This window comes from Rhinopithecus roxellana, chromosome 3, assembly GCF_007565055.1.
Source record: "Rhinopithecus roxellana isolate Shanxi Qingling chromosome 3, ASM756505v1, whole genome shotgun sequence".
In the NCBI taxonomy this organism is placed as follows: domain Eukaryota; kingdom Metazoa; phylum Chordata; class Mammalia; order Primates; family Cercopithecidae; genus Rhinopithecus; species Rhinopithecus roxellana.
The window spans coordinates 45169747-45196834 of record NC_044551.1 but is presented as its reverse complement, the minus strand read 5'-3'; the positions used below and the strand labels follow the sequence as shown (position 1 = coordinate 45196834).

The 27088-nt window shown below is 33.0% G+C and overlaps 1 protein-coding gene across 1 annotated transcript in view; it reads left to right on the top strand.

Moving 5' to 3' along the window:
• The first annotated feature begins 21967 nt into the window (after nt 1–21967).
• CDH9 (cadherin 9) overlaps nt 21968–27088 on the top strand; it is a 171504-nt gene continuing 166383 nt past the window's right edge. Inside the window, exon 1 of the mRNA XM_010353177.2 lies at nt 21968–22091. The gene's annotated coding sequence lies outside the window, so the exon portion shown is untranslated. The remainder of the gene's footprint in view (nt 22092–27088) is intronic.

The following is a 27088-nucleotide window of genomic DNA, read 5'->3' as shown; positions in this document are numbered from 1 at the left end:
CTATTCATGGATGTAGGTGTTCAGCTAATGTACGCAAATCTGTGTGAGTTGCTAATCTGAATATGCACTGAATCATTGTTTTCTAATCTCCAAGTCAATATATATACAGAAAATCATGAGGGCATCTAAATTAGCCTAAAGAAAACATCGCTGACAACACTTCACCCTTCACGTTAATTGAAATGGTATTAGAAAAATGATGGCTTAGTGGATATCTAGACTAGCCTATTAAAGTAGCATATGCCTACTGGTCTATTATGCATGAATGTTAGATTTATACAGCTAACTCCTTTGTATCAAATCGTAATTATCTGTGTGCTTATCACTGGTATCTAAAACTCACCGTGTTACCTTTTTCCCACTGATTTCCTCGGTGTTTCTTTACCAGTAGAATGTGATCCTCTTTAAGAGAAAAGAGGTCTTATTTACAGTTATATCTTTATGTTATAGCTCATTTCCCAACATATAATACATTTTCATTAAGTGCTTTTTAAGTAAAAAATGAAATATGGATTTAATAGGTTTGAAAACAATCTGGTAATACTTGCTGTGCATATTTGTTTGGCTAGTGACGTATGTTATTTAAATAATGGTTATCATTCAGTATTTGAAAATTAGATTAATATATGTATGGTGAGATCTAATATGGAACTCTATTAGTTGTTTGCTCACTGATTCTTGATAGATTATGAGAAAATAACTAAATCAGGTGAGGATGCAGATATAGGTATCAGTTGAAAGGGGGGGGCAAGGACAAGTTAACAAAGCCATTGTTCATTGATATCAGGACATGACCGGGAAATGGCACTTCAAGGTAACTTAAAGAAATGTCTCAGAAAATGGACAGAGGAAAAGGATGGGTATTTTTAGAGTCCAAGTGTAATAGTCAACATGTGACCAAGAAAACAGAGGCCACTGAATGCCTCACAAGTTTGAAAGATGTAATATAAGGACTAGGGCTTACACCACTGTTGGAAACACTAGGGAAACAAAGGTCAGAGAAACCACCATAAAGTTCTGAAAAGCTGTTATTAAAGCTGTTATTATAGAGCAAAGAAGTCACCACAAAATATCTTAACCTGAAGTTCTAAAATGGATGCTTCTCAAGAGCTCACTAAGATGTCTCTATAAATTGTATTTACCTTTGCTTCTGGCTATAAATATTTTTTAGAGCATAATCTTTTTCTTCCCTTTTGCCCTTCGAATCTCATTAGAGTACCTTGCATTGAAAACTCTGAACAGGAGTTTTTGGATTTGGGAAAATGACGTTCCTGGCTTCCCTTATGAGTTGCAGAGATTATAGATCAAAGAAGGTCAGAGTGATGCTATATCAAAATCAGACATGGCACAAACCAACCCTTTGACAACTCAGCATTTATATCCAGCCCTTTTAACCACACATAATTTCAGAATAAAGTAAAACATACAAACATTTTATTATTCTTCCAAACCAGACACAATTATTTCTCATGTAACTGAAGATGTATTCCAACTTTCCCTAAAAATGGAGACACAAAGCACAAAATTTAATTTTATCAATCTATAAATGATAATTATATTTTTGGTAGCTCAATCACAATCATTCTTAGAAATACTGTTACTTAAATATTGAATTATATGTTTCAGAATAAATAATCACCTTGTTAATTCAAGGCAAATGTGTAAAAGGATCATTGTTTGTACAAAATCTATGAGCAACATAAAAAAACGAAAATAGGTAGCCTAGCTACCACCATCTTCAATTCTGCAACTGGCCATGTGGTCATAATTTGCATGTATAATTTTCTTTCTTCATTGTGGACTACTTGCTTCTTTTCTCCTAGTTGGAAAGTTCAATTGGTTCTTACTTGAAGAGGTAATACAAAACTTTCTACCTGAAAGGATTTGGCTATAACAATCCTGCCTGTTTTCAATAATTGCATTTTTATTAATTTTTATCTGTGAGCATGGGATAAAAAGTGAAGGCCCAGATAATCTTCTGGGTTGCAAATATATCTCTTCTCACTTTTCTTGTGTAGTAACTATTCTGTTTCTTCCCCAAAGTAACAATCAACCTAGTTAGTACAGTGACTCTCTTAATTGTCTGTAGTTTCAGTGGCAAGGGTTGTTCAAAATGGTCAGGTGATGATCTCAGCTTCCAGTTCAATGGAAACCTTATAAAGTCCTCTCATTCGATAGATCTTATCGATTGGAGATAAAAAGACTTTTTTTTTTTCTTTTTTATTTGCTAGTGTATGCCTATAATTAGAAGTAATAGAGGGAGAGGTCACTCCCATTTCCACATCTTTGTTTTCATATATTTCCATATCCTGGCTATGGGGAAAAAGGCACATTGTGTTGGTTGCTGGTAAAAAGCATGAACTATATCATAGGACAGCCTTTCAGCAGTAATAGTGGTCACCACTCAGCCAGTGCCATAACTGAGTTTACAGTAGACCGGTCTATCAGGGAAGCTGCTTTGCGGAGAGTTATGTAGAATACTTTAAATTATCTGACCTTAGTCTTACTACCTCTCTTTATTTTCTCTACTGTGAGTTCCCTGGACGAAATTGATGTTTTGAGGAATAAAATGGAGATAAAAAAATATTATGTAAATCCATGTGATGGTGCTTTTGAGATAGGTATTTTCAGCTAGAAAGTCAAATCTGTATCCAGAAAATCAAATCTATTTCCAGAAAAATTACCTCTTCTAGTGAGGGCACATCAATGCCCTCTATTTGATGGAGAGGTCCAGTGTACTCAACATGCCAACATACTGGATAACATTGGAATATGATAGCTCAGTTTTGTTCTCTGCTGTTAACAGGTTAAAACTAAGCATCCGCCACAGCAGAATCTGTCTTTGTGAAGCTTAGAATTGTTACATAGTCTTCTTTGTCTCCAGTAAATCTGGTAGCTTTATGGATTATTTGGTTAATGGGGACCAATAGCATGTTGAATGATGTATAAGTCGCCTGTAACATACATAGACTCTCTTAAGCATGATAAGCCTTTCTTGGTGGTAGGAAATGCCATTTATAGCATGGCCTTAACATTGTATGGAATATATCAACATACTTCAGTCCACTGGAAGCCTAGAAACATTACTGAGCTAATGGCTTCTGACCTCTTGTGTAACAGTCCACACTGTCTTTCATACTTGCTTCTAAACCAGGCATGTAAGGTGCTCACTATTACTTGGTGACCAGTTATAATCAATGTTGTCACATTTTTATTTCACACCTATCCAACTTTCTACTGATACCCTGTGTGCTTTCTCTGAAGACACTTTGCCACACATTCTGCACAGAGAAAATATTGTGGAATTGGCATCCTTCCCTCAGAAGCAGACCTCAACCAAAGCCTAAAGAAAAACAGAATACACATATTTCAGCTCACTTGCCCTTTGAGCAGGATAATTAGTAAATACATGTTTTATTCTGGCTTCTGGACTTTCTCAGTGGGATTAGGCTCCAAATGCTTAGTGATAACTTGACTGATAACAACCCTTTACAGGCTACCTTCCTTTTTTTTTTTGTACTATAACCTGATTTTTCTACCTGAGCTGACCTTCAAAATGAACTACATGGAATCAAGATGTGGTCTAAAGACCTGGTTCTGGGAAAGGCAAACCAAGACACTATGTTTTCCCAGGAATACCTTAATAAATTAATCAATGTCAACAACAATTAATCTCATATATAAATTTATCTGGCTTCATGGTCACACATAATGTTAGAAATGATTAATTTAATGTAATATAAAATGGTCTTGCCTGTTTGCTTGTGGGCTGGCTAGTCCATAAATGGGCAGATACACAGATATGTCCCTTTGGCACTTTTGATATTTCAGAGACTAAGCAGAGTTAATACAAATTCATGTTTTTATGTCTACTAATTTTCATTGGATCTTCATTATTTATTTCTATATATCATTCTATTAAGTGATTCTGCAAAATTCAATTTAGGTCCAGGTCTTTCAGTAAGGTATAGAAAATTTAAGAAATTCAAATTCATTTTTCTAGTTTTACCGGAGCTTGATTGCATAATCTAATCTTGTAATATTTTGTAACTTAGTATAAACACTGGCATATCTAAGGAACTGTAAAATAGTCTTTTATTTGCACACTGAAATTAAACTGCCAATATCTGTGCAATAGTTTTATGGTTAGTTACTACTTGACAATAATGTGTCCCAAACTAGAAATCTTTTCAAGTGGAGAAGAGGAAAATAAAGAAAAAGAAAAAGAAAGAGAGATAGAGAGAATGACACATCTGCACAAAGAAATTTGAAACTGTGTCAATTACTTGAAAAATCAGTTTAATAGTAAGCCTGGTCTTGGCGTGTTTGGCAATTTAAGTTTAAATAACCATTTATACTATGTAGTTATATTTCTTGCATTTAATCAGTAGTATTATGTAATAGCTGGAGAAAAGCCTTAGGGTGCTGAAATCAGAAACAATTTTAACTTAATAATTATATGATTGATAAAACCTGTTTGAGACAGAAAACTTAATTCTATGGTCAAAGGCAAAATCACTGAGAAGTCTTATAGCACTTTCATGCTAGAACAATGGGAGATATGCAATTCTGCTTAAATTTATCTCACTGTACAGTTTATAATGAAATACACTGTCACAAATTCCTTTTCTTCTTTGAAATTAGAAAATAACAAAATAAGGATTTCAACGAGATGGCATAAATTGCTATTCAAATTGAATAATTCCTTTCAATCTGTATATAAAAATAATCCACACTTGACTTTTCATAACAACTTGAAATAAATCATGTGTACGTTTATAAAGATTTATAAGATATTTGTTTGATTATGAAATTCACAAGTTTATAAGTTTTTAGTGGCAACATTTAAATTAGTCACTGACTTACTAAAAGAGTTATACAAACATATTTTATATGTGCATGTACTAAAGTTAAGATACTCTGAATATTTTATTTACTTTTAAGAGCATCATGCTGTTCCTTGATGTCATGAGATCTACTTAGTGACATCAAAAGAGTATATTTTCTAAAATATTAAATGTTTATGTATGTTTATAAGAGATTATATTCAAGTTAACTCATTTTGATCATTCTATTCCATTCATTTTAATTAAATTATTATATTTTATTTCCTATTGCCTTAAAATATCATTTCCACAATTTAAAATATAATAATAAATTTGTTAAAATTTGCAATAAAATGGATAGTCACATTGTCAGTTTTGATTCATTGAAAAAATATGTACTCAAGAGTCATAGAAAACCAGGTTTCCTGTGGATTCTAGTGTCTTATAATATGGATTCTAGAGTAGAAGAGTAGAAAACCAGACTAACTATTATGCAAACTTTCTCAGCCCCAATTATTGTTATTGTTGGTTTGTTTAATATTACATAGAAGAATGGTTAGGATAATCATGGATATTTAATCTAAGGCACTGAATATATCATACCAATATTACTCAATAAATCAAATGTATTATTGAATCTTATTCATATAGTATTTTTTTTTTTTTTTTTTTTTTTTTTTTTTTTTTTTTTTACCTAGTAAGTATTATTTACTTCCCTTATCCATGTACCAGTGAGTGATAGGAACACAAATAATAGGAGAAAAATGATGTTCTGCTTGAAACATATAGGAGGATATTCTTAATTCTGCTTGAGCTAGTAGGAGAAAGAGATAAAGATAAGTTAATATTTGAGCCAAGTCTTGAGGGTAGAATTTGTGTTCTTCAGGTACATTGAGTTAGAAGGTAGAATGGGCAGGGAGGAGAATTTTAAAATGAATAGAACATTTTCTAGCAGAGGAAACAGCATGTGGAGCAAAAATAAGACTGACATATTTAGCTACCTGATTCCGGAATGTGTGCAACAAAAAGATTTCATGCCATAAGGAGTCACACAAGCTGTCTTAGTCTGTTTTGTGTTACTATAAAGGAATACCTGAGGCTGCTAATTTATAGAGAAGATAAGTTTATTTGGCTCACCGTTCCTCAAGTTGTACAAGTAGCATGGATGGCACCAGCACCTGTATCTGGTGAGGGCCTTAAGTTGCTTCCACTCAAGAAGGAAGGTGAAGGGGAGCTGGTGTGTGCAGAAATCACCTGACAAGAGAGGAAGCAAGAGAGGGGCGGGTGCCAGGCTCTTTTTAGCTTCAAGCTCTTGCAGGAACTAGTGAAGTAAGAACTCATTCACCCCCGAGGGAGGTCACTAATCTATTCATGAGGGATCACTTTGACATTAGCAACCTACCATTAGGACCCACTTTCAACACTGGGATCAAATTTCAACATGAGATTTGGAAGGGAGGAATATCCAAACCATAGTAGAAGCTCTCTGGAAAGAAAAAACAGTAGTGGGCCCATGGGTCACCCTCTCCCTACTTGGAGTTAATCTAATTGAGGCAACAATATTTCTCTACCACAGCACCTTATAGACATAGTACATATTAAGATTCCTGCGAAGTTATATTAAAATGCTCTTTGGCAGTGTGCACCCAAATTTTTAGTTAACTTATTATAAATAAACATGTAATTTATAGCTCTATGAATTTTAGCAGACTGAAATATGGAAAACACTCCTTCAGACTTTTCCTATTTGTGTGTCTGGTGAAGTATATATTCTAAAAAATCCAAACCAAAAAGACTTGCGGTGAGAACAATGCTCCACACATGTTATAAAATTTCTTATGCTACTACGGAAGCACATTCTTAGTTTGAAAGGAAAAAAAAAAAAGTAGAAGCAGCAGCCACATCTGACAGATTCAGGCCACTCCATAAAGAAATGCAGAATTGGTAGGGCACACAGCACTTTGGGAGGCTGAGGTGGGTGGATAACCTGAGGTCAGGAGTTGGAGATCAGCCTGACCAACAAGGTGAAACCCCGTCTCTACCAAAAAACACAAAAAATTAGCCAGGTATGGTGGCACGTACCTGTAATCCAGGCTACTTGGGAGACTGGGGCAGGAGACTCGCTTGAACCTGGGAGGCAGAGGTTGCAGTGAGCTGAGGCTGCGCCAGTGCACTCAAGCCTGTGTGACAGAGCCAGCCTCTGTTTCAAAATAATAATAATAATAATAATAATAATAATAATAATAATAATAATAAATGCAGAGGACAGGCGTGGCGACTCATTCCTGTAATCCAGCATTTTGGGAGGCTGAGGTGGTCAGATCACGAGATCAGGAGATCCAGACCATCCTGGCTAACATGGTGAAACCCCGTTTCTACTAAAAATAGAAAAAAAATTGCCGGGCGAGGTGGCGGGCGCCTGTAGTCCCAGCTACTCGGGAGGCTGAGGCGGGAGAATGGCGTAAACCCGGGAGGCGGAGCTTGCAGTGAGCTGAGATCGCGCCACTGAACTCCAGCCTGGGCGACAGAGCCAGACGCTGTCTCAAAAAAAAAAAAAAAAAAGAAAGAAAGAAAGAAATGCAGAATTGATGTGTACCTTTACTCATTTTTGGAGTTTCGTTTTAGGTAAGGTTGTTGATTTGTGTGAATATGCTTTGATAATTCAATACGTGTGGTTATATATCATCTTACAATGTGGACTTAACTTTTGGCTATAAACCACCTGGAGGACTGAAAATTATATATAAGAAAGCGACAGAATAAAATATATGTTTACATCTGTTTACATGCAAGACCCATCTGAAAAGTTTTATTGTTTATTGGCATTTAATACTCCTGGATTCCATGTGATCTTAATTAAGTATGCTGTGCACTGGCATTTTAAAAAACTTCTCTCCAGGGTGTTCTAATTTGCCACAAGAATTGAAATCCATAAATTAACATAAGTCATTCTATTGAGACCTCAAAAAAGTCTCATTTAAATAAATTTCCATGCACCTAATATTATTATGGAAAAATTTATTGAATCCTATAACCTCCTCTAACGGCTATATGGAGTAGAAATACTTCACCTTTTCAAACTAAATGGTGTTAATTGTGTCAGAACTTCTTGCCTAAACAGACACAAAAATACAAATGATGATTAAACTAGTCAGTAAAACTTTTTTTTTAAGTGTTTACATTTGGGTATTAGGGTCAGAAGCAAGCATAACCATGACACACAGCATAAGTGCAAAGCAGAGTATATCTGGAAAAAAAAGTAGGAGAAAATCAATATAATGAGTTCAGTTCCTTAGTTTTCTCCATCTCACAGAAAGGAGTGCTTGGATTAGGTACACAGGGAACACTCTTGAATGGAATCTCCACCCTAGGAGAGAGCAGTGGGTACCAGATCCTTTGATCTGTCTGATTGAGATAAGGCCATAAGGATAAAATGAACATTCTTCCCTCTGATTTTGTCCTCTGGAGGAATCCATTTGCCAGTCATAAAAGGCAAGTAGAAATCAAATATCCTTTCAGTCTAATCCAGTTTAGTTCTGAGTTAATTCATTGCTAGTCTACCTTGAGGCATGGAATAGAGAAAAGCCATTATGGTTGTACAGAAGAAAAAATAAATAAATAAGAGTGTTTCTATTCTACTTATGATAGAGTAACCATTATTAAGTTTGCCTTCTATCTTAAATAGCTATTAAATCTAGACAGCATAGATTGATAACAGATAAGATAAGAGAAGAATAAAAGGTGAGTTTTCACGTTTATTTCAGCTTTTTGCCTGAGTATGTTTTTCAAAGGTGCACAGGAAAATATAATGTAAGTTAAAAAAAGATGGCTATAGTGTTGCATGGATGAGAGACAAATTGGAAACCAAGGTAGCTATAACAGTTAAGTTTTGGAGACAGGATATAAGAAAGGCAGAAACTACATATAATAGTTTCCAATATCTGTATAAAAATCCCTTAGTTGTCCTCAACTATACTTATTCAAGGCAAAAGTTTACATAGTTAGGTGAGAACAGATACTGGGAGACTGGGAACCAAAATATCATGTCAGAGGTTACACAATTCTGGCAGTTCTTTGATGTATGAGCTCATTGTGGACAAATATAACTTAGAGAAGATTCTGAATTTAATCGAGACCCTGAAGAGCACTAAGGAAAAGAACTAACAGAAATGAATCTGCCCTAATTGACCCCAAACCAAGTCTCAACAGGGTTAAAACCCACGTTTTGACAGGGTTACGGGGATTCATGAGAATTAGTCTGCATACCAGAACAATTATCGAAGAAGACAAAGTAACCAAAATCTCAGTAAGAATTATCCACAATGTTCAGTAGATGATAAAAAGCATGAGAGATGTTAAGAGATAAAACTGTCAGGTGATATGCAGGAGGTAAAGTTGTCAAGGAAAGCAGAACCTGAAAATGATCCAGATACTATAGTAAGCACAAGAATCAACACTGGAATTCATTAGTTAAATAGAGAAAAGAGTTGACAAAAGGTATAAAAAAGCATGAGTTAGTAGCAGGCTGTTGTAATATTAGTGAACAGAAAATGGGATTCAAAAACTGGAGTACAATCCAAAAGGGGACATCCAACATGGAACAGAGGAAGAAAAAAAATGAAAAGAAAGGAAGATTATAATAGAGATGTAGTGCATGACAGACTAACAAACATAAAGTAAAAGAGGTGAGAGAAAAAATGAGCGGAGCAGTTTTATAAAATAAATAATGGAAAATAATTTCAACATTTAAAAAAGCCACCAAACTACCTATTCAAGAACATGAGTGAATAAACCACAAGACGAAACGGAGAAGAAACTTACCTAGGAATATCATCACCAACTGCAGAGAATGAAATATAAATTGTAAACCCTAAAATCAGCCAATGAAAATTTTAAAAAGCCTCTTTTTATCAATAAGAAACAAAACCTGACTTTTCCACAGAAAGTTTGTCTCAACAGAAGACTTTAAAGTACTGAAAGACAATAGAATTATTAACAAAACTTCTATATCCAGTGACAATGTCCTTCAAAGTAAAGACAAAATAATAATATTCTCAGAAAAAAATGAAAACTAAGAGAGCTTGTTTCCAAGTAGACCTTCATAATGGAAAATGCATATCTCAAATTAAAGCCAAAAAAGGCTAAGAAGAAATAAACATTACTGGGATGGCTTTTATATTTTATAATACTATTAAATATAAAATGATTTTTATTATTTAAAGCAATATTAAATATACCATCTTGTGTTTTTGGACATATGTAAACAAAATACGTAACTATGATCACGAAATTGCAGGTAGAGAAAATTAAATTAATTACAATGATTTTTACATTGTTTCTGATGCTGTAAAAATACTGACTTGTCTCTAATAATAAAAATATGTGTTGTTGTTTCTAGCATGTTAAGGTTACAATTTAAATTTCTAAGATAACCAGTAGATGTATAGTAATAAAAGGTAAAACAAAAAAATCTAGTCTTAGAGGAAAAATAAAATAATAAAAATATATAATGTGCAAGATGCCAAGAAAGGAAGAATAAAGGAGTATATGAGACGTAGAACACAAAGAATAATATGGAAGATTTGAAACCAACTGTATCAGCAATTACATTAAACATAAATGATCTAAGTATTCCAATTAAAACGTAAAGCTTCATAGGTTAAAATGGTACCTTTTAAAAACACAGGCACTTTAAATATAATAAATTATATATCAAACCTAACACACCCAGAGTAATGCCGTATCTAAAATATGTAGAAATATGGGCAGACTCAGGACTATAGTGTAGGAGTAGGTACTATATAATGCTCAAATCTAAAATTGGTAACATTACCACCATAATTTTTGATTACGGTGCTTTTCTCCCCTGTAAGATAGAGGATGTGCTCTAATGGTGCACATTACAGAAGTTTATTAGATGCAATTTAAACTTTCTTCCTTGGCAGATTCTGTTCTCTGCAAGCAAAATAGTGACTTTCTAATCATACCCTTACATTATTTTGCATAGTGGAGTTCATACTCTATACACAGGCTATAATGCTACCGACAGAAGGTGTCATTTACATTGCCTTGAAGTCAGTATTATCTATCAGGGTTAGTCTGGAATCCCAAAATGTAAAACATCCAGTTGAAGACTTCAACTATGAATGAATGAAGCAAAACCAAACACTAGTCTGGTCCAGTAGCCAAACTGGAGGTATAGTCAGTAAAATATAGGATGATACGAAATACAGAATAATGAAGTTAGGCCAATGAGACTGGAAGAACTCTTGAGGTAGACTGGAGCCTTGCCCGTGTAAGTGCACTTCTGTTTTAAAAGCAAAAATTCCAGATTTGATGTCCATCATTTGAAACCTAGTTCTTTGTAACCATGTCATTGCCTCATTTGGTCCTCACAGAGACTCTATGATAAGAACATGATTTCTTCCTTTGTTGAGTGAAAACTGAGATCTGTGAGATATGGAGTAATTTGACTAGATTCATATAGACAGCATGTGGTATCATTCCCCTGAAGGGTAAATTACAAAAGGAAAATCAGACATTTGTGTCCAGAAGATGCAATCTGATGTTCTTATATACAGCATGCTAGAAATACAAAAGGTGTCAGAGTAAAGCAGACCAGTGTTCAGTCACACCTGTGTCCTGCAAGCTGTGAGATTTGGGTGTTGCATTTGTCCATTTCTGAGACTAACTTTCCTTATTTGTTGGGTAAGAAAATTCATTCATGCCTTGTATGTTATTGTGGGGATCCAATTAGTTAAATTTAGAGGGTACCTACTGTAGTAATCATTGTAGTTGGGTTTCATAAAAGGATGGCTTTTACTGTTAAAAAATAACACCTATTATACTTTAAACAAAACAAAAACACTAGTATAGTCTAATTTTTCTTTCTGTGTTTTGATATTTTAAGACCTGAAATTAATATGAAGGTACTAAGGTATTTAACTTCATACAAAATAGCTGAAACTATAAAACCAAGTGTTGACTAATATTATATTTCTTTTTAAGATGTGTTTGTAAGAGTTGTTACTTTAGCTTTGCCTGTTAAATTATTCTCCTGTATAAATAAGTTAAGTTATATTTTACAAATAATGAGGTAATTGCAGACAGCTCATCTTTTAGAAAAAAAAATTAGATACATATATTAACCAGTTGACTAATTTACAAATTAGAAAGCCCCTTTTATGAGTCCCACTATATGCCAAGCAGGTAATATAAGTGCTGGTAATGTCACAATGTATAAATGAGAAAATGTTACAGTCTCCAAGGAACTTACAGTCTGATGGAGGAAGACGGACTTGTCATCAACAACAAACACAAAAGAGGCAGAATGAAATGTAAGCCCAGTAGAAATATCTAAAGAGTAGTGGAAAAATAAGAGACGCCTCCATGCCTCCAGGAAGAAGGTGGCATTTACACTGCCTTCAAGGATTAAAAAAAAATTACAGATAACAGGACTCTTCTGGTAGAAATTTTATGTGAGTGCATGAAGGTGTTGGGGAAAAAAAAAAAAAAAAAGAAAGAAAACCAGGATATTTAGGGAAGTGTGAGCAATTCCATTTCCCACGAACACCACATATTGAGATTGTAATCACTGGAATCTGAAACCTTCTGGGACCTCCAGATATCATATGCTTACAGTCTCTTGAGCATAACCAGGGGCTGGTACTATAAATCTATTAGGTTAGCTCACTAGCCTGTGGTTATTTTCTGATCTATATGTATGTTGAAATCATTAAGGGAGCTATTGAAATTCCAAAGTCTGGGCTTTACCCCAGAACAATTCAGTCAGAATCTCTAGATAGCAGCCTAGACTCAGATGATATTGTGTGACCAGGGCTGATAACTTCTGACCTCCTTACTCCAGCCTGGGATGTATGCTAATATGCTAAGTAGACATACAATAGGTAAGAGTCAAAAGCCTGTCCTTTTAGTTGGTTTAAAAAGAAAACTTCTCAAGGTCACTTTCACTCTGCAGGATATAAAATGTACCTTTGGTGTCTTTAGAGAAGAAACTCAGTCTTTCTTGTCTGGTGTTTCAGTGCTTCCAGCAAAGCACTGTGTTCATGGAGTTATTCTTTATAGCTTTACTTATTTATGGAGATGATGCTACAGTCAGTGTTTAACTCAGAGCTTTCCATTTTTCAATCGTTTTCTGGCTGTATACCGAAGAATGTATATATATGATATATAACAAATCTTATATATTTATATATAAATGTATTTGAAATTTATATATGTATAAACAGTTAAATATATTTAGTACAATGTGTACAATTTATAAAATATTTACTTAAATGATGTAATGTCTTGATATAGTGCATATATTGTGAAAACAGAATGAAAAGTTGGCAATGGTTAAATAAATACAAATTCAACGATATTTTTGTTTTTGAATTCAATGATAATTTGCTTTTGAATTCAAAAAGAAAAAAAATGAAGGACTGAAAATATAAATTGGATTTTATTATTAAAAGAGTTTGGCAAAAAAAAAAAAAAAGGAGCAACATTAGCAGAAAGTTTTGTAAGGAATTTATCTGAAAGGTATGGATGGCTCTTTATGAAAGACTTATTAGCAATTGCTATTAACTAAATCAAAACATCGTACACACAGAGATAAGTATGAACTTATTTATTGTGCAATTCATTTTTCTTCTTTCACTTCTTTATAATTTCTGCTATTCGCATGAGCAGGTTCCTCTTTTGAAGCTTTGAGATACTGTTAACTCATACAGACCTTTGAGAAAAAATGTTTTAGAATTTGAATTGTAAATAACAAACTTTTCAATATCAAAGTCTCTCAACTTATAGTTTTCTTTTTAAATTTGGTGGAGGAAATGTAATTTTTAAAATTGTTGTTGCTCTTCCCATTTATTAATGAACTAATAATCTAAACATAAAACCTGGATCAATCTGAAAATTGAACACAGACATAATTTCACTCCTTTCTGATAAGTTTTATTTGCTTTCTTTTTTGAGAAAGAAAGCTCAGAAGCTTTCTTTTTTAGATTATTTTTTATTTAAACAATCCAAAAAAGAAGGAACTACCAGGGAAGGAAAACATAGCTAAATTTTGGAAGCTTGAAAGCAGATTTGAAAAAATAAAGTGTTTTACCAAGAATATCAGATCTTAAATTTTTAGTTAAAAAAACTAGATAACCTGGCCACTATCCCAGTGTTCTATGACTTTTGAAAAATAGAAGACGGTGTGTGATATAAATGGAGTATTCGATAGGATACTAGTAGTGTGTTAATAAAATAATAGTAGTTTGTTAATCTTAATTTGAATACATGCATGTTCAGTGTGCTATTATTATTTAAACTGTATGTATTTTTTACTCTATATCTGAAACATTTTAAAACAAACAATAAATAGAAACAGACATGAAGTATGAAGTACAATTTGTGCTTTTCATTCTATGTATTTCCTCAGTTTTAAAAGAACTGTTCATTTTTCTAATTATCCTTTATTCAATCATTATTCTTTCAGTCATTTTTCCTAACAGATGATGTTAAGACTGTATATGATGAACACAGGTGAATTCAAGGAAGGAGTTAGTAAACGTTTGGGAAATTTTGTGAGAGAAGAGTGTTTACAGATGGTGAGGTAATCCACTGAGATGAGAATGCACAAGAATGAGGCAATTGACTTGGAAGGCCCAAGCAGGTGAGCAAGAGGGCTCTACCGAGTTTCGTCACGAAAGTTCAAACTAGATAACAATGTAAATGCAAGGTTAGGAAGCCAGTTCCTATTAACTAGATTATATTACAGAAAATAAGTCACGGTGATGAAGAATTATGTCTTCTGATAACAATGAGTCTTCTTGAATGTTAGACTGTTATATGGGTAAGAACACCTGCATCTATGAATAGCAAAGATGATCCTAGACTTCATGTAACACAGTGGTAGGTGCTAAGACATTATGTCCCAGGCCACTCTAATATGAAGTGGTATAAGCCTACTCCCTATATAATAGAAAGAGTAGAACTCATAGTTTTTTGTGTACTTCCTGCCTTGATCATTTCTTTTGCAAGGAAGGTAAAGCTGTAAATAATATATATATATATATATATATATATATATTTAAAGAATCAGGAGGTGGATTTGACATACCAACTAGTAAATGTAGTACAAAGCCACTAATATTAAAGCATTAAAGTATTGTTACAAAAAAAGACTGGTGGAACATTTTTTTCCCATTATTGAAGCATATGTCTCAAGAAAGAGAGAAGGTGGTCCAGTCTAGTTCCTTATAAACACACTGATAATATGTATCCTGGTTAATATATCAATATAATTTGCTTATTTACAGAACACATTTACCAAGATATACCCAGTTGTTAAAGATTGTCTGTGGTAAATATAACTGAAAACTGGGTCATCTAACAAAGTAAAACAGAAATGTTTTGTGAACTAAATGATCTATTCTTGTGAGTAATATACTCCGGCATATTAGGCGGAGGCTTTATATGTTTAAAGCTAGTCCAGGCAACCCTGATGCGGTAACAAGTGACCTGGCCCTAGACTTCTCCTAGATTCAACTGTGCCTGTGTCTACCTGTCTTATTGAAATAATCCATAATGCTTGAGAGTACGTAAGCCTAATTAGTGCCTAATTTTAAAATTCAGTTTTTCATTTTTCTCAAGGATAATAAAATGTAATCCAGTAAGTATGAGAATTTGACATATCAAAAGGTGATATTTTAATTAAAAATTAAGAATAGACACTTCATTGAAAAGGTAACTGAAAAGGCCAGTAGTAAGTTATTAGGTAGTGAAATTTAACACAAGTAACAACCAAAAAAATAAAATTAAATTAAATTAAAGAGTAAAATCCTCAGGAAAATAGGAACTATAGCCTATAGGTAATATAACATTAAATATCTATTAAAAATATTCCCAATGCAATGCAGATATCATATTCTGAATATATTCTTCATAAAAGTTTAAAACAGAAACATTAAAAATATTAGAGAATAATAATTGTGTACGTTATATATGTCCCTGATGGATACATATAAACCTTGAAGAAATAAAATGTCCATGAATACTAAGCAGAATTGGATATTTAGCAGCCCTTAAAACAATGTATCAGTTAATTTGAGGCTTATACATTATATTGTTAAGTAGAAAGCAATATGCACAGAAAATATTGAAATATGCTGTTATTTTAATTAAAATAACTATAAATATAAGCAGCAGATAGATCAATAGATAGATATATTTTTAATATGACAATCTAGGGTACAGAAAATTATAAGAAAGGCTGCTAATTTCTGTCCCTGCATTGGAAGAATGGAGTGGTAAATAAAAGAGGAATAAAAATGGGGAAAGTAAAAAAAAAAAAAAAAAAAAAATGTTAAAAAGAAGCATTCATGATAAAAGCAATATGAAATATGATCCCATTTATAGAAAATTAATTATGTGAATGGTTTAATTGCATGCTAAAATTATGGTAATAGACATTGTGTGTTTTCAAATGATTTCACTTTGTTTTTCTGATTGTATTCCGTGTTTTCTGACTTTTCAGATAAGCACACAGCATTCCTGCATAAGAACATAATAAAGTTATTGTAATTAAAAAAAAAATAAGTGACTATGTGTTTTTACACATGCCTGAAACCTATTAATCACGTAATGTACCATTTAATGGTTGACCACTTTGTGCTTTGCCATGTGCTTAGAGGACACAAAGTTGAATAAAACTAATTTAGATTTTAAATAGATTTTTCTTTAATATAGAAATGTTTGTTATTACTTTTTTTTTTTTTTTTTTTTTTTTTTTTTTTTTTTTTTTTTTTTTTTTTTTAGAATACTTATCTAACATGTTCTGGAAAAGTATTTTAAATTATTTCCAAAAGTCGCACCTATGAACCTAAACATTTTTTAAAAAATGCTTTATACACATAGATCTTTTATAATTTGTCATCTTTTATAAACAATTTTTGGCAAATTATTTATAAACATGCTTGTTTTTGTAATCTAATTTCTTACTAAAATTTCCAGTGCTTTATATTAAAAAATCTTATTAGCAAGAACAAACATTTTAGAGATATATTTATATCATACAGAATCTTTGAGGATGAGACATTTTTTCTAGGGGATATAAAATGCTCCATTTATCTTTGGCCATCAGTACCTTAGTTGTGATACACTTTGCTGCCAATGGGACAATTGAAGTCAGCTTTATAAGGAAGTGGTTAACAGGATTGGCAGTGAACTTAAATAGGACTGGTTTCTACTCCTGATTGTATCAACTGACTAGCTAAGTGGATTTTGACAAATAACCTTACTGAGCATCGGTTTCCTTATACCCCACCAAGAAAAAACAAAATCTACCTTGTAGAGCTGTTTTAAGAAATGACATTTGCAGAAGGCTGACAGTTATTAATGTAAGTATACAATAAATGAAAACCATTGCTATTATTATTATTAGTGCTATTATTATTATTAGTGGTGGTGGTGTTAGTCGTCATGGTAGGATAATGATAGTAATGATGAGAGTCGTATACCAGAGATAAGCATAACTATAAGCAGAATTTTAAAAACTAGGGGGTCACTATTAGAAACTATCCATGTTCTGCATAGTTTATGCACATCCAAGTATAGACTTCAAGGATGTTTTGAGCTTCCTGAACTCTCATCTTCAAGATAAGACCTGGAATTTGTTGAAGCTCCCTGAACAATGAAGAAAAAAGAGCAGCTGAGAACAGAAACTCTGATGCCAAAGTGCTGCTGTTGCTGCATTATTGGGATACAGATCACCCACCCCATCAACCATGATTCCAAGCATCCCAGATTCTGTGCCTGTTCCGTATTTTATTGCTACAAATGCAATATACAGCCCCTTTTCTTTATCTTTTCACTAAAAAAATTATTACATACTCATGCAATCACAGAGTGATAGCAAAATCAGAGAGTATGTATGAGTGTGATTTTGATAATGGGTTTCAGGAAAAACCTAGGTAAGCAGAGAAAGGAGATCTCACAGAGATGAAAAACATTAAAAAAAAATAAGAATAAAAATAAACTGTGGAGTCAATGGCAGGGCCTAAAGGAAGAAAGAATAGCTGGCATCAGATCACAGAAAAAAATGACTTAATTATAGAGGTCATAAGATCAAAATTAGGATTTTTGAGAAAACATATTTTAGAAGTCATATTGGTTTTGCTTATTAAAAGTCTGGGTATTAAGGTCAGGAACAAGCATGACCATAACATACAGCATAAGTGCAAAGCAAAGTTTATCCAGAAAGAAAAAACAAATGTAACAGAGAAAATCGATATAATGCTTTTAGTTTCTTAGTTTTTTTCCATCTCACAGAAAGGAGTGCTTGCGCTAGGTGCACAGGGAATGCTCTTGAAGAGAATCTCCACCCTAGGAGAGAGCAGTGGGTACCAGATCCTTTGATTTGTCTTGTTGAGATAAGGCCATAAGGATAAAATGAACATTTTTCCCTCTGATTTTGTCCTCTGGAGGAATCCTTTTGCCAGTCACAAAAGGCAAGTAGAAATCGAATAGCCTTTAAGGCTAATCCAGTTCAGTTCTGAGTCAATTCATTGCTAGTCCACCTTGAGGCACGGAAGAGAGAAAAGCCAATATAGTTGTTCAGAAGACAAAGAATAATTTTCTCTTCTCAATCAAGTGTGGCCATAGGGTTGCAAACTGGAATGGAGAGGAGGCAATGATTATTGGGAATGCGAAAGTCAAGACAGGGAAGGGGTGGGTTTATTATTGAGGATCATGTAAGTGGCTACTAACTTTCTTAAGAATGAGGACAGTCATAAACCAAAATAACAAAACATGATAAAAATAATAATAAGATACTAACACAGGTATTCACTTTCAATGAATGAAAAGGAGTAATGATTTGGTCTTCAAATGATTTTGACAAGTAGAGTTAAACAAGAAATAAGCTGACAGCAAGCATGGAGAAAAGGGTGAAGAAAAGTGGCCCAGCAATGACAAGGCAGAAGATCATCTATCCCAACTCCAGGCGTTGTTTTACATGGCTGTGAGAGTAATACCATTTTTCCTGTGAGAAATCAAAAATAGAAAAGAATCTTCAGACAACAGCCAGCTTTCAGTTAGAGCAGGTAGCTGCAGAGAATGTTCAAAGAAAAGTTGAAGGACTCAAAGGATTTTGTGGTGTCACACTGAGATCCATCAATGGTCATAATTGGACTGAAGGGATTCCAGGAAGACCTGAGGGTATTCCAAGCCAGAGAGTAATTAGAATCATGGTGATGGTAGACGACAGGAGAAGCTTAAACTTCTGAGAAGGCCTGATAAATGATCAGATGTGAACAATGATGAGATTGATATCAATGGCTTGCCAGAGAAAAGAAGGGAATTTATAATTTTTGCTTGATTCTTAAGTATAGCTTAATCTTCAGGTCATAGGAGCAAGCCCTTGGTGCTGCGGTCTGGAAAGGAATATTTATAGTCGTGACATGCAAGAACTGTTGTGCAAAGTATTTCAGTTTTAGTTTGGAAGGCGCGAATGTGTGTTACCAAGAGCAGAGGGTGGTCTTAAATTTCAGGGTGTTCCTATGAGTGATCTCATAGCACAGGTAGCTTCTGTCTCAAGATTTTCCTGGTACTATACCATAAATATGTCTTTACGGACCTCTCTGAAGACTGAAGGACTTAAGTTGTAAGCTTAAAAACTCGTTTGACTATAAAGTTTATTTTCTATTTCACTGCATGATAAACAAGCATTGTGTCTATTTTTTTCAGTTTTTCTTTCTCAACAGTTTGCAAAATTGCCATTATACAATGGAATATATTTGTAATGATAAAATGCAAGAAAAAAAAATGAAGTTTTGTATATGACAGAGATGTATCCATGTTGTTGAACAGAATTAAATAGATGAAGCCCTTAAGTATGACAATGCATTATGTTCAAAGAAGAAAAGATAAATATTCATATATTTTTTTCCACAATAAGGTAATACATTCAACATACCAAATAATTAAGAAAAAGTAAATTCAAACTAATCTTGAAAAGAATACTTCAAATAATATTTTACATTTACTGTTAATAACATTTTATGTCTAAATACATAAAAGGAGGGCATATACTCTACTAATGTAAATAATGACTAATACTTTTGTACAAACTTGTTTGCTAGATATTCGTACACATTGCTGCAAGTATGAAAAGTTGTTTTCATGTGACATAGAATGCTACTCACATTTGAAAACTTATAAGTAGCTATACACACGATATAAAAGAATCTTTGACAATTCCAAGGTTTAAGTCATTTGTTTTCAAATGCTAAGTCCATACCAAACAAGAGAAAGGTAGAAGACCTTTCGTTTGGCAACCCTTTTCTTTTTCCTTTTTTTCACAGAGTAGCAAAAATAACTTCAAACCAGGATTTAGACTGCTCTGTTGAATTGTGGATTTCACACAGAACAGCCTTTTCCCACAGTTGGATTTCAGTGGGAAATAAAATGTATGCAACATAAGGGATTTAAAGCTTTTATTTGTGAATATTTACCTTAAACTATGATAAAATATTTTGTTTGGTTCCTTTTTCCCACTTTACGTACATTACTTTATCTCGGTATTAATAAAGAGGCTTCTATAATATGTAGTTTTATTTAAAGCAGCAAGTAGACCCAGCGGACATAAGTCTAAAGGAGCCTATGAATTTTAAATTAAGTGTCTTTGCCTCAAGAAAACAGTCTTAGCCTCCATGAAGAATTCACCAAGCTGTCTTAACCACTTGAATCTATCTAGCCCTGGAATATGCATAAGGCTTTATTTCTTCCTTCTTTTTCTTTATTTATAGATTAACAAAATAAAGTTCCCTTTTTTGTCCACCTCCTACACTTCAAACACACAAGTATTTAAAAGCCATTCACTCCATGTTCAATCACCACATTTTAGTAGTGTCACATTTTATTTGGAGATACGTAAAATTGTATTTTTTTTTAAACACTTGTTTTCCTTTTAAAGAAACGAATTTACATAATGCACAAGCCTCTGATGGGCACCTCTATTATCTACCCTTCATGGATAAGCTTTACCATTGGGGCAAAAAATAGAAGTTGAATTGTTTTTTTCTATTGTCAGTTTTCTTTTGAAGCATCAAATAGGATATTGATATTTTTTCACACTTAAGCTATTTACTTACTGTGACTTAACGAGCCGTTATAAAGTGAGCCCTATGCCCACCGTGCATTTCATACAACTATTACTAGAACTTCTTTTCAGAAGGATTTATCTACTAATCAATACCTTTCTTATTGTGCCATTTCCAGAAGTACTAAACAGACTTCTCTCTAAAGCAGGGCTTGCCTTTAGCTTTGGTTCACCCTCTCTAAGAGTTGTACAATGTACAACAGGGACTCTAACAGGTGGATCATGTAGTTTCTGTGATGTGGCTATGGTCACCATTATTTTGGGTTATTTCCAGGGAAGATGAAACTCATTCAATTGCATGATCAGGTAAAAAGCAAAGTCGTTCTAGAAATTTAAAATTATAATTAAAACCATTATCTTTACTGAAAGCAAATATGTCAATCATTAATTTTTAGATGTTTAACATTGTTTGTAAAATATTATTTTAGATTATGTACTCATAGAGGCAAAGTTAAAAATTCATCGTTATTAATGATAAATATTATCTGAATTCTTTCTCTCCTCTTTTTCTTAAACTTGACATTTTGACACTGAATTTGAAACAGGTAGTAGTAAATTCTGCAGGAACCATACGCAAAATTTCTTTTGAGCAACAGCACTCTCCCTGTGATATATATTTTCTACAGATGATTTACAGGTTACAGACATGCTGTGACCTTTCTCTCCCAATTGCAAACAGATTAAGGAGAGCTGATTAACCGAGACTAAAAACACTGTGTCGTTTTTTCTTATGGGGGGTCTTTGACAAAGCCCTCCTTTCTGAGTCCTCCCACTTCATTCGCTTGCAAATCATTGTGTCCAAAGAGGTCTTCACTCCCCCAAGCCCAAACCTGGCGCCCTGCAGCGCCATCAGCGGCAATATCTTCCTACTTGAGGGACGTCTCTTATTAATCAGAAACGCTGAATGGAAACCAATCAGATAGAGAGTTCCTTTGGCTTCAGCTTCCTGCCTGTCTGAGTTAAAAGTGATGCTCGAAGAGAAAGCCACACTGAGATGCATGAAGATTCAGCTGTGAAGATACTATAAAAAGAGAAGAGAAGGACCGAGACAGAAGCAACAACGGAATTGTCAGTGCGGAGTAGGGCTAAACTCAGTTCCATTGTTAAGCAAGGTAAGTGTTATTTACTTTGCTTGACAATGTAAGCTATTCAGTTTTTGCTTTCTTATAACGAAGTAGTACAAATATTGCTTTTCTCCTAGTTGCTATATTTTGCTCTCTCTCTCTCTCTCTCTCTCTCAACACTTGGAAGCACATAAGAATACATTTTAGTAGTATTTGAATAAAATGTTTACATGCTCAGTGACAAAACTTGCAACATTTGCTTCTTATTTTACTTTTACAAAGCTGATACCTACTCATGCTCTTTTTATAGTCCTCATATTTGCATATGGAATATTGTTGTAAAAATAAAACTAAACTTAAAATCGTATCAGTTGATTGTGGTGGCTTTCAATTACTCACATATTTGTGTGTTCATGTATATGATTATTATATTAATTTGAAATGGACTCCTGGTCTTCTTATAACTTTTCTTTAAATCATTTGAGTCAAAACTGTGAAAAATAAGGGCTTCTTTATTCATAATTGAATAAGAAATGCTTTCTTTATTTTCAATATTATCAATGAAACAATGTATGAATAGTAAAAATGCCACAGATGCATATTGGATGTCAGGATTAAGGTGATCACTTTACCTGGTAAAAGAGGTTTCTTCACATATTTGTGACTCTCACTGAGGTCAACACTTTGAATGTGTATATCTGTTAGCTATAATTGCTTTCCATTATTGTAGGCAAATATGTCTTAATGTCATGACGACTAGATGAAAGCCACAAGAAAGGGAGAGTGTTTCTAAGGCAAAATTGGCATTGAAAAAAATTGAAGTGATGTGGGAAATGCATTGATTTGGTGGATAATTGTTTTATTGTGTTTTCCATCGCATGCTCAAGATGACCATTCACATCAAATAAATTTGTGCAGGTATGCTTGTCTCAATAAAGGCTTGGATTTTAGCTATGAAGTCATCAAAATTCTTTAGTATTGACAGTTAGAGACTGTTACCAGGGTGAGATTCTCATAATCTGTTTTAAATAACAAAGGTGTCATAAAAAGAAAGTTATTAACTGTAGTAGATACGTTTACATTTATTTGTATCATCAACTTTTGATGAAGATACAATGGACTACAGATCTGAGGAGAAATTGGTGGTCTTCTCCGGAGAGGTGTTGTCATTTTATATTTTGTATTATAGATATATGAGATTCCTAATAGTGATTTTTTCACAAGGTTTCGAAATCTTTGTAGCATGGAGAATGAATGACTTTGTGACATCAAAAAAAGTGGTAACTTTTGCAAGACAGAAGGGAATCTTTCTTCTTCTCTTTGCTTTATCTATGAATTCAGAAGAATTACCCATCTTCAGGCACAGCCGTTAAGAATGACTTTGATTATTCAAGATTCTCAATTTTGTAAAAAACCTTCTCCTACATTCTGCAGAAGATGAATCCTACTTTTCACATTCAGACACTACATCATTGCCTAGGCAATGCTATGTCAATTGTGAAATACATTTTTGCAGCTATAAAACTGGCTAATCCAGGTTTGAAACATAGATCTTTTGAAAGGTAAAGAAAATGAAATAACATGCTATTACAGCACATAGCATCAAAGAACTTGAACATAACATAAATAGTATGTGCTTGTAGTCTTGTCACAAAATATGTTATGGGTTCGACTGAAGTTTTTCCAAATGAGGAGTAGATACATAATTATATGCACTTAATAGATATATGTTTACATGTTGAAATATCTTCATCTCTATACGTGTTTTGAAAAATGAAAAATAAGTAAGATAAGTACATACTAGGAGCAAATCCAATTCTGGAAATAAATAGAAAAAATGCTTTAGAGAAAGCAGAGAGTAGTATGAATTTAAGAGTAATTCACTGAAGTTAGACAGATTTGGTAGTACTAATAAAAACAATAGTCCGGTCAGATAATAATTTTTCTAGGATAAAAAATATTATTTTTCTTTTATTACAGTATTTGAAAGTTTAAAAATCTTTGAAAAGGTTTGCATAATTATGCTACTGTTATTGCATTCATTGCATAAAGGAAATAAAAATGTCTCATACCATTGCCTGTGCGTCAGAAGAGTACAATATCAAAGTTGATCTTGAAATTATTCTTTTAAATGTTTAAATATTGCTCAGCTTGATAAATCGTGTGTTCAATCAGAAGCTCATCTGAACGTCATCTTGCATGGAGGGATTTGTTCTGGTGTTTTCCTGTAACCCCTATACATGCCAAGCTTAGCCAATGCTGCGTGCCTTCCATGGTACATTCACCAAGTAAGATTTTTAAAGCAAAGTTAATTAATTTTTTTTATTCTACTGGCTTAGCTCTATTTAGGCATCAATAGTGATATGAGGCAGATGCTCCTTCCCCACAATATTTCTACAGTATATGGGTGTAGTTAATAAGAATGCTGTAGAGAGTGCTTACAAATTATATAATATAAAATATGCAATTAATGTGGCAACATATAATATACAAGAAAGTATAGATTAAGGTGAAAGTTAATTTTTTTAAATGTGTGAATGTGTCATGAATAAACATTGGCTGTAACTTGTTCTCTGTGAAAGTAAATAGTCTAGATAATTACTTAATATTAATGCAGATGCTTCAATAAAACTTATCATTAATTTGCTGTATTCTTTAAGACTAATTTTGCTCACTCAAAGACACATTTAAATATGATGTACAAATAATCTCACATTAGAAAAAAATGATGTCTTAAAAAATGTTCAATGTAATACTTTTGACTTCAAGGACACACACACACACACACACACACACACACACACAAAGTCAATAGCAATATTAACATAGAGTAATTTTGATTCATGGTGAGATTTTTTTTGTAATAAAAATTCTATTTAGTTACTTGGGTATTTTACCTTATAAATCATCTGCTTAAAGTTACATTTTCTTAAAGAAGAAGAAAGCATGCTAAATAGAATCAAAAGGACATTGATTTAAAATGAGTCTTGTTTGTTTTTACCTGATGCTAAATTTATAAATGTGGTCATTTCTCTTGTAGAACATAAAACATGTTTCCTAAGATAAAGCAATTTCTTTCTCTGTATCTTGCATACTTGTTTTCAGAAACAAGTTGTCTTTTCAAAGATATCCAAAATAACTCTCAATGCCCGTGACATTATCTTATTTAGGTGTTTATATAAAATTTTGCAACTTTAGAAAAGGGGTTTTAACTCTCTCTATCTCTAATTTTACACACGTGAAAGCAGAGGCTTAGAAAGAGATCAGGTTACATATCCAAGACTGTCAAGTTTTACACATATATATACACTCACACACATACATATATGTATATATATGTATATATGTATATATATGCATTATTACGTGGAACCTTAAGGTATTAAGTCATGAAACTCAAATTAGAAATATAGAAAAATACATAAAGAGATGATAGACAGATACACAGATAATAGATAAATACATAGATGATAGAATAGATAGATAGATAGAGAGATAGAGATGTATAGACTATTGAAAACAATGAATTCTGGATTGTTATAAATAATCTAAAAAGGTTTTTTTTTTTTTTTTCTCTTGTGAGTCATTTCAATTTCTCTGCCTGGAAACACCATTATCCTCCTTATTAAAATATGGTAAGGAGTATACAGTGAGGAAAATGTCTTTATAGCACTCTTATACATTTCCATAACAGCCCTAGTATGTTAATGCACTTATCCCTAAACTTAGCACCAAAAAGACATGGTCTTCTAGTCACATTACAAATGCAAAGTGCCTGCACAAAAGCAGGGTCTCTGGAGCCTGACCAAGAGACTTCATATTAGCACTTCCAAGAAACACCTCTCCAAACATAAAAGTCATTATAATGGATCTCATTGGCTGTGAGAGGAAAGTGGAAACATCATGGGGTGCTGTGGTCACAGATGCTCTGTGTGAGTGTTGTGAGTGTGTATGTGTTTGTGTGTGCGTGTGAGAGAGATGTATTATTTATTTATATTTTAGGAAGAAAAGTAAAGACAAAAAGAAAAGAGCTGAATATTTTCTCAAAATGACTTTCAAGGTTTTTCTGAGTATTTTTTTCTTTCTTATTAATTTAGCAAATTATAAACCAGTTGCAGGAGAAATAAGCATTTTTGTATATCTTCTATTTCTCTTGATGAGCAAGATAATTTTTGATCTCTCTAATTGATCAATGAAACACCAGAGCATATGATGGTTTTATAAATATGGATTAAAAAGCCAGCCCCTCATATCAGATTTTGAAATTGGCTCTACAATTCCGAAGAGTGTGGATGACTTCATTTTAATTTCTCCTCCAAACACTAATTCAATTTACAGTGGAAATATAGTAACTAATAGTTATTATTTAAATTTGAATATGAAAGATTTAACATGTTCATTAATGTATTGGATGTTGGTAGAAACATATATCTAACAGAATTTATATTAGAATATGCTGCACTTGACATACTTTATATATTATTAACACAATTTCTAAAGCATAATAGACTTTTTCCTCATATTTTGTAAAATAACATCTTTGGAAAGTCATATAAAAAAAGAAACGATATACACAGCAAGCTGTATAACAGGGGAGATAACAAATAATGCTTATAACAAGGTGTAATCCAGGCAAAAGAGCAACAGTAATTCACTTCCTGGGTCAAAAGACAGTATATGAAATACACTAGTTTTGTAAAACTGAGAAATGAGTCTTAAAAGTTGTCTAAGGGAGTTTTTCCCAGACAATCAGACAACTCTAAAATGTATTTGTTTTTTTTTTTTTCTACCAAAGCAGGTTACTGTAGTATTATTACATAATTTCTACAAATGTTTTAAAATATTCACATCTATATGTTATAAATGCTTCACAATATAAAGAACATATAAGAAAAATGTTTTCTTTTTAATTTTAATGGTAATTAAGCTGCAGAAGAAATGTAACAGTTTCCTCTTAAAGAAAACTTAACCGTTCAAGAAAACTTAACAGAAAGTTAACAGAAAACTTAGTTGAAATTACAGACTAACATCTATGTATCTATGTA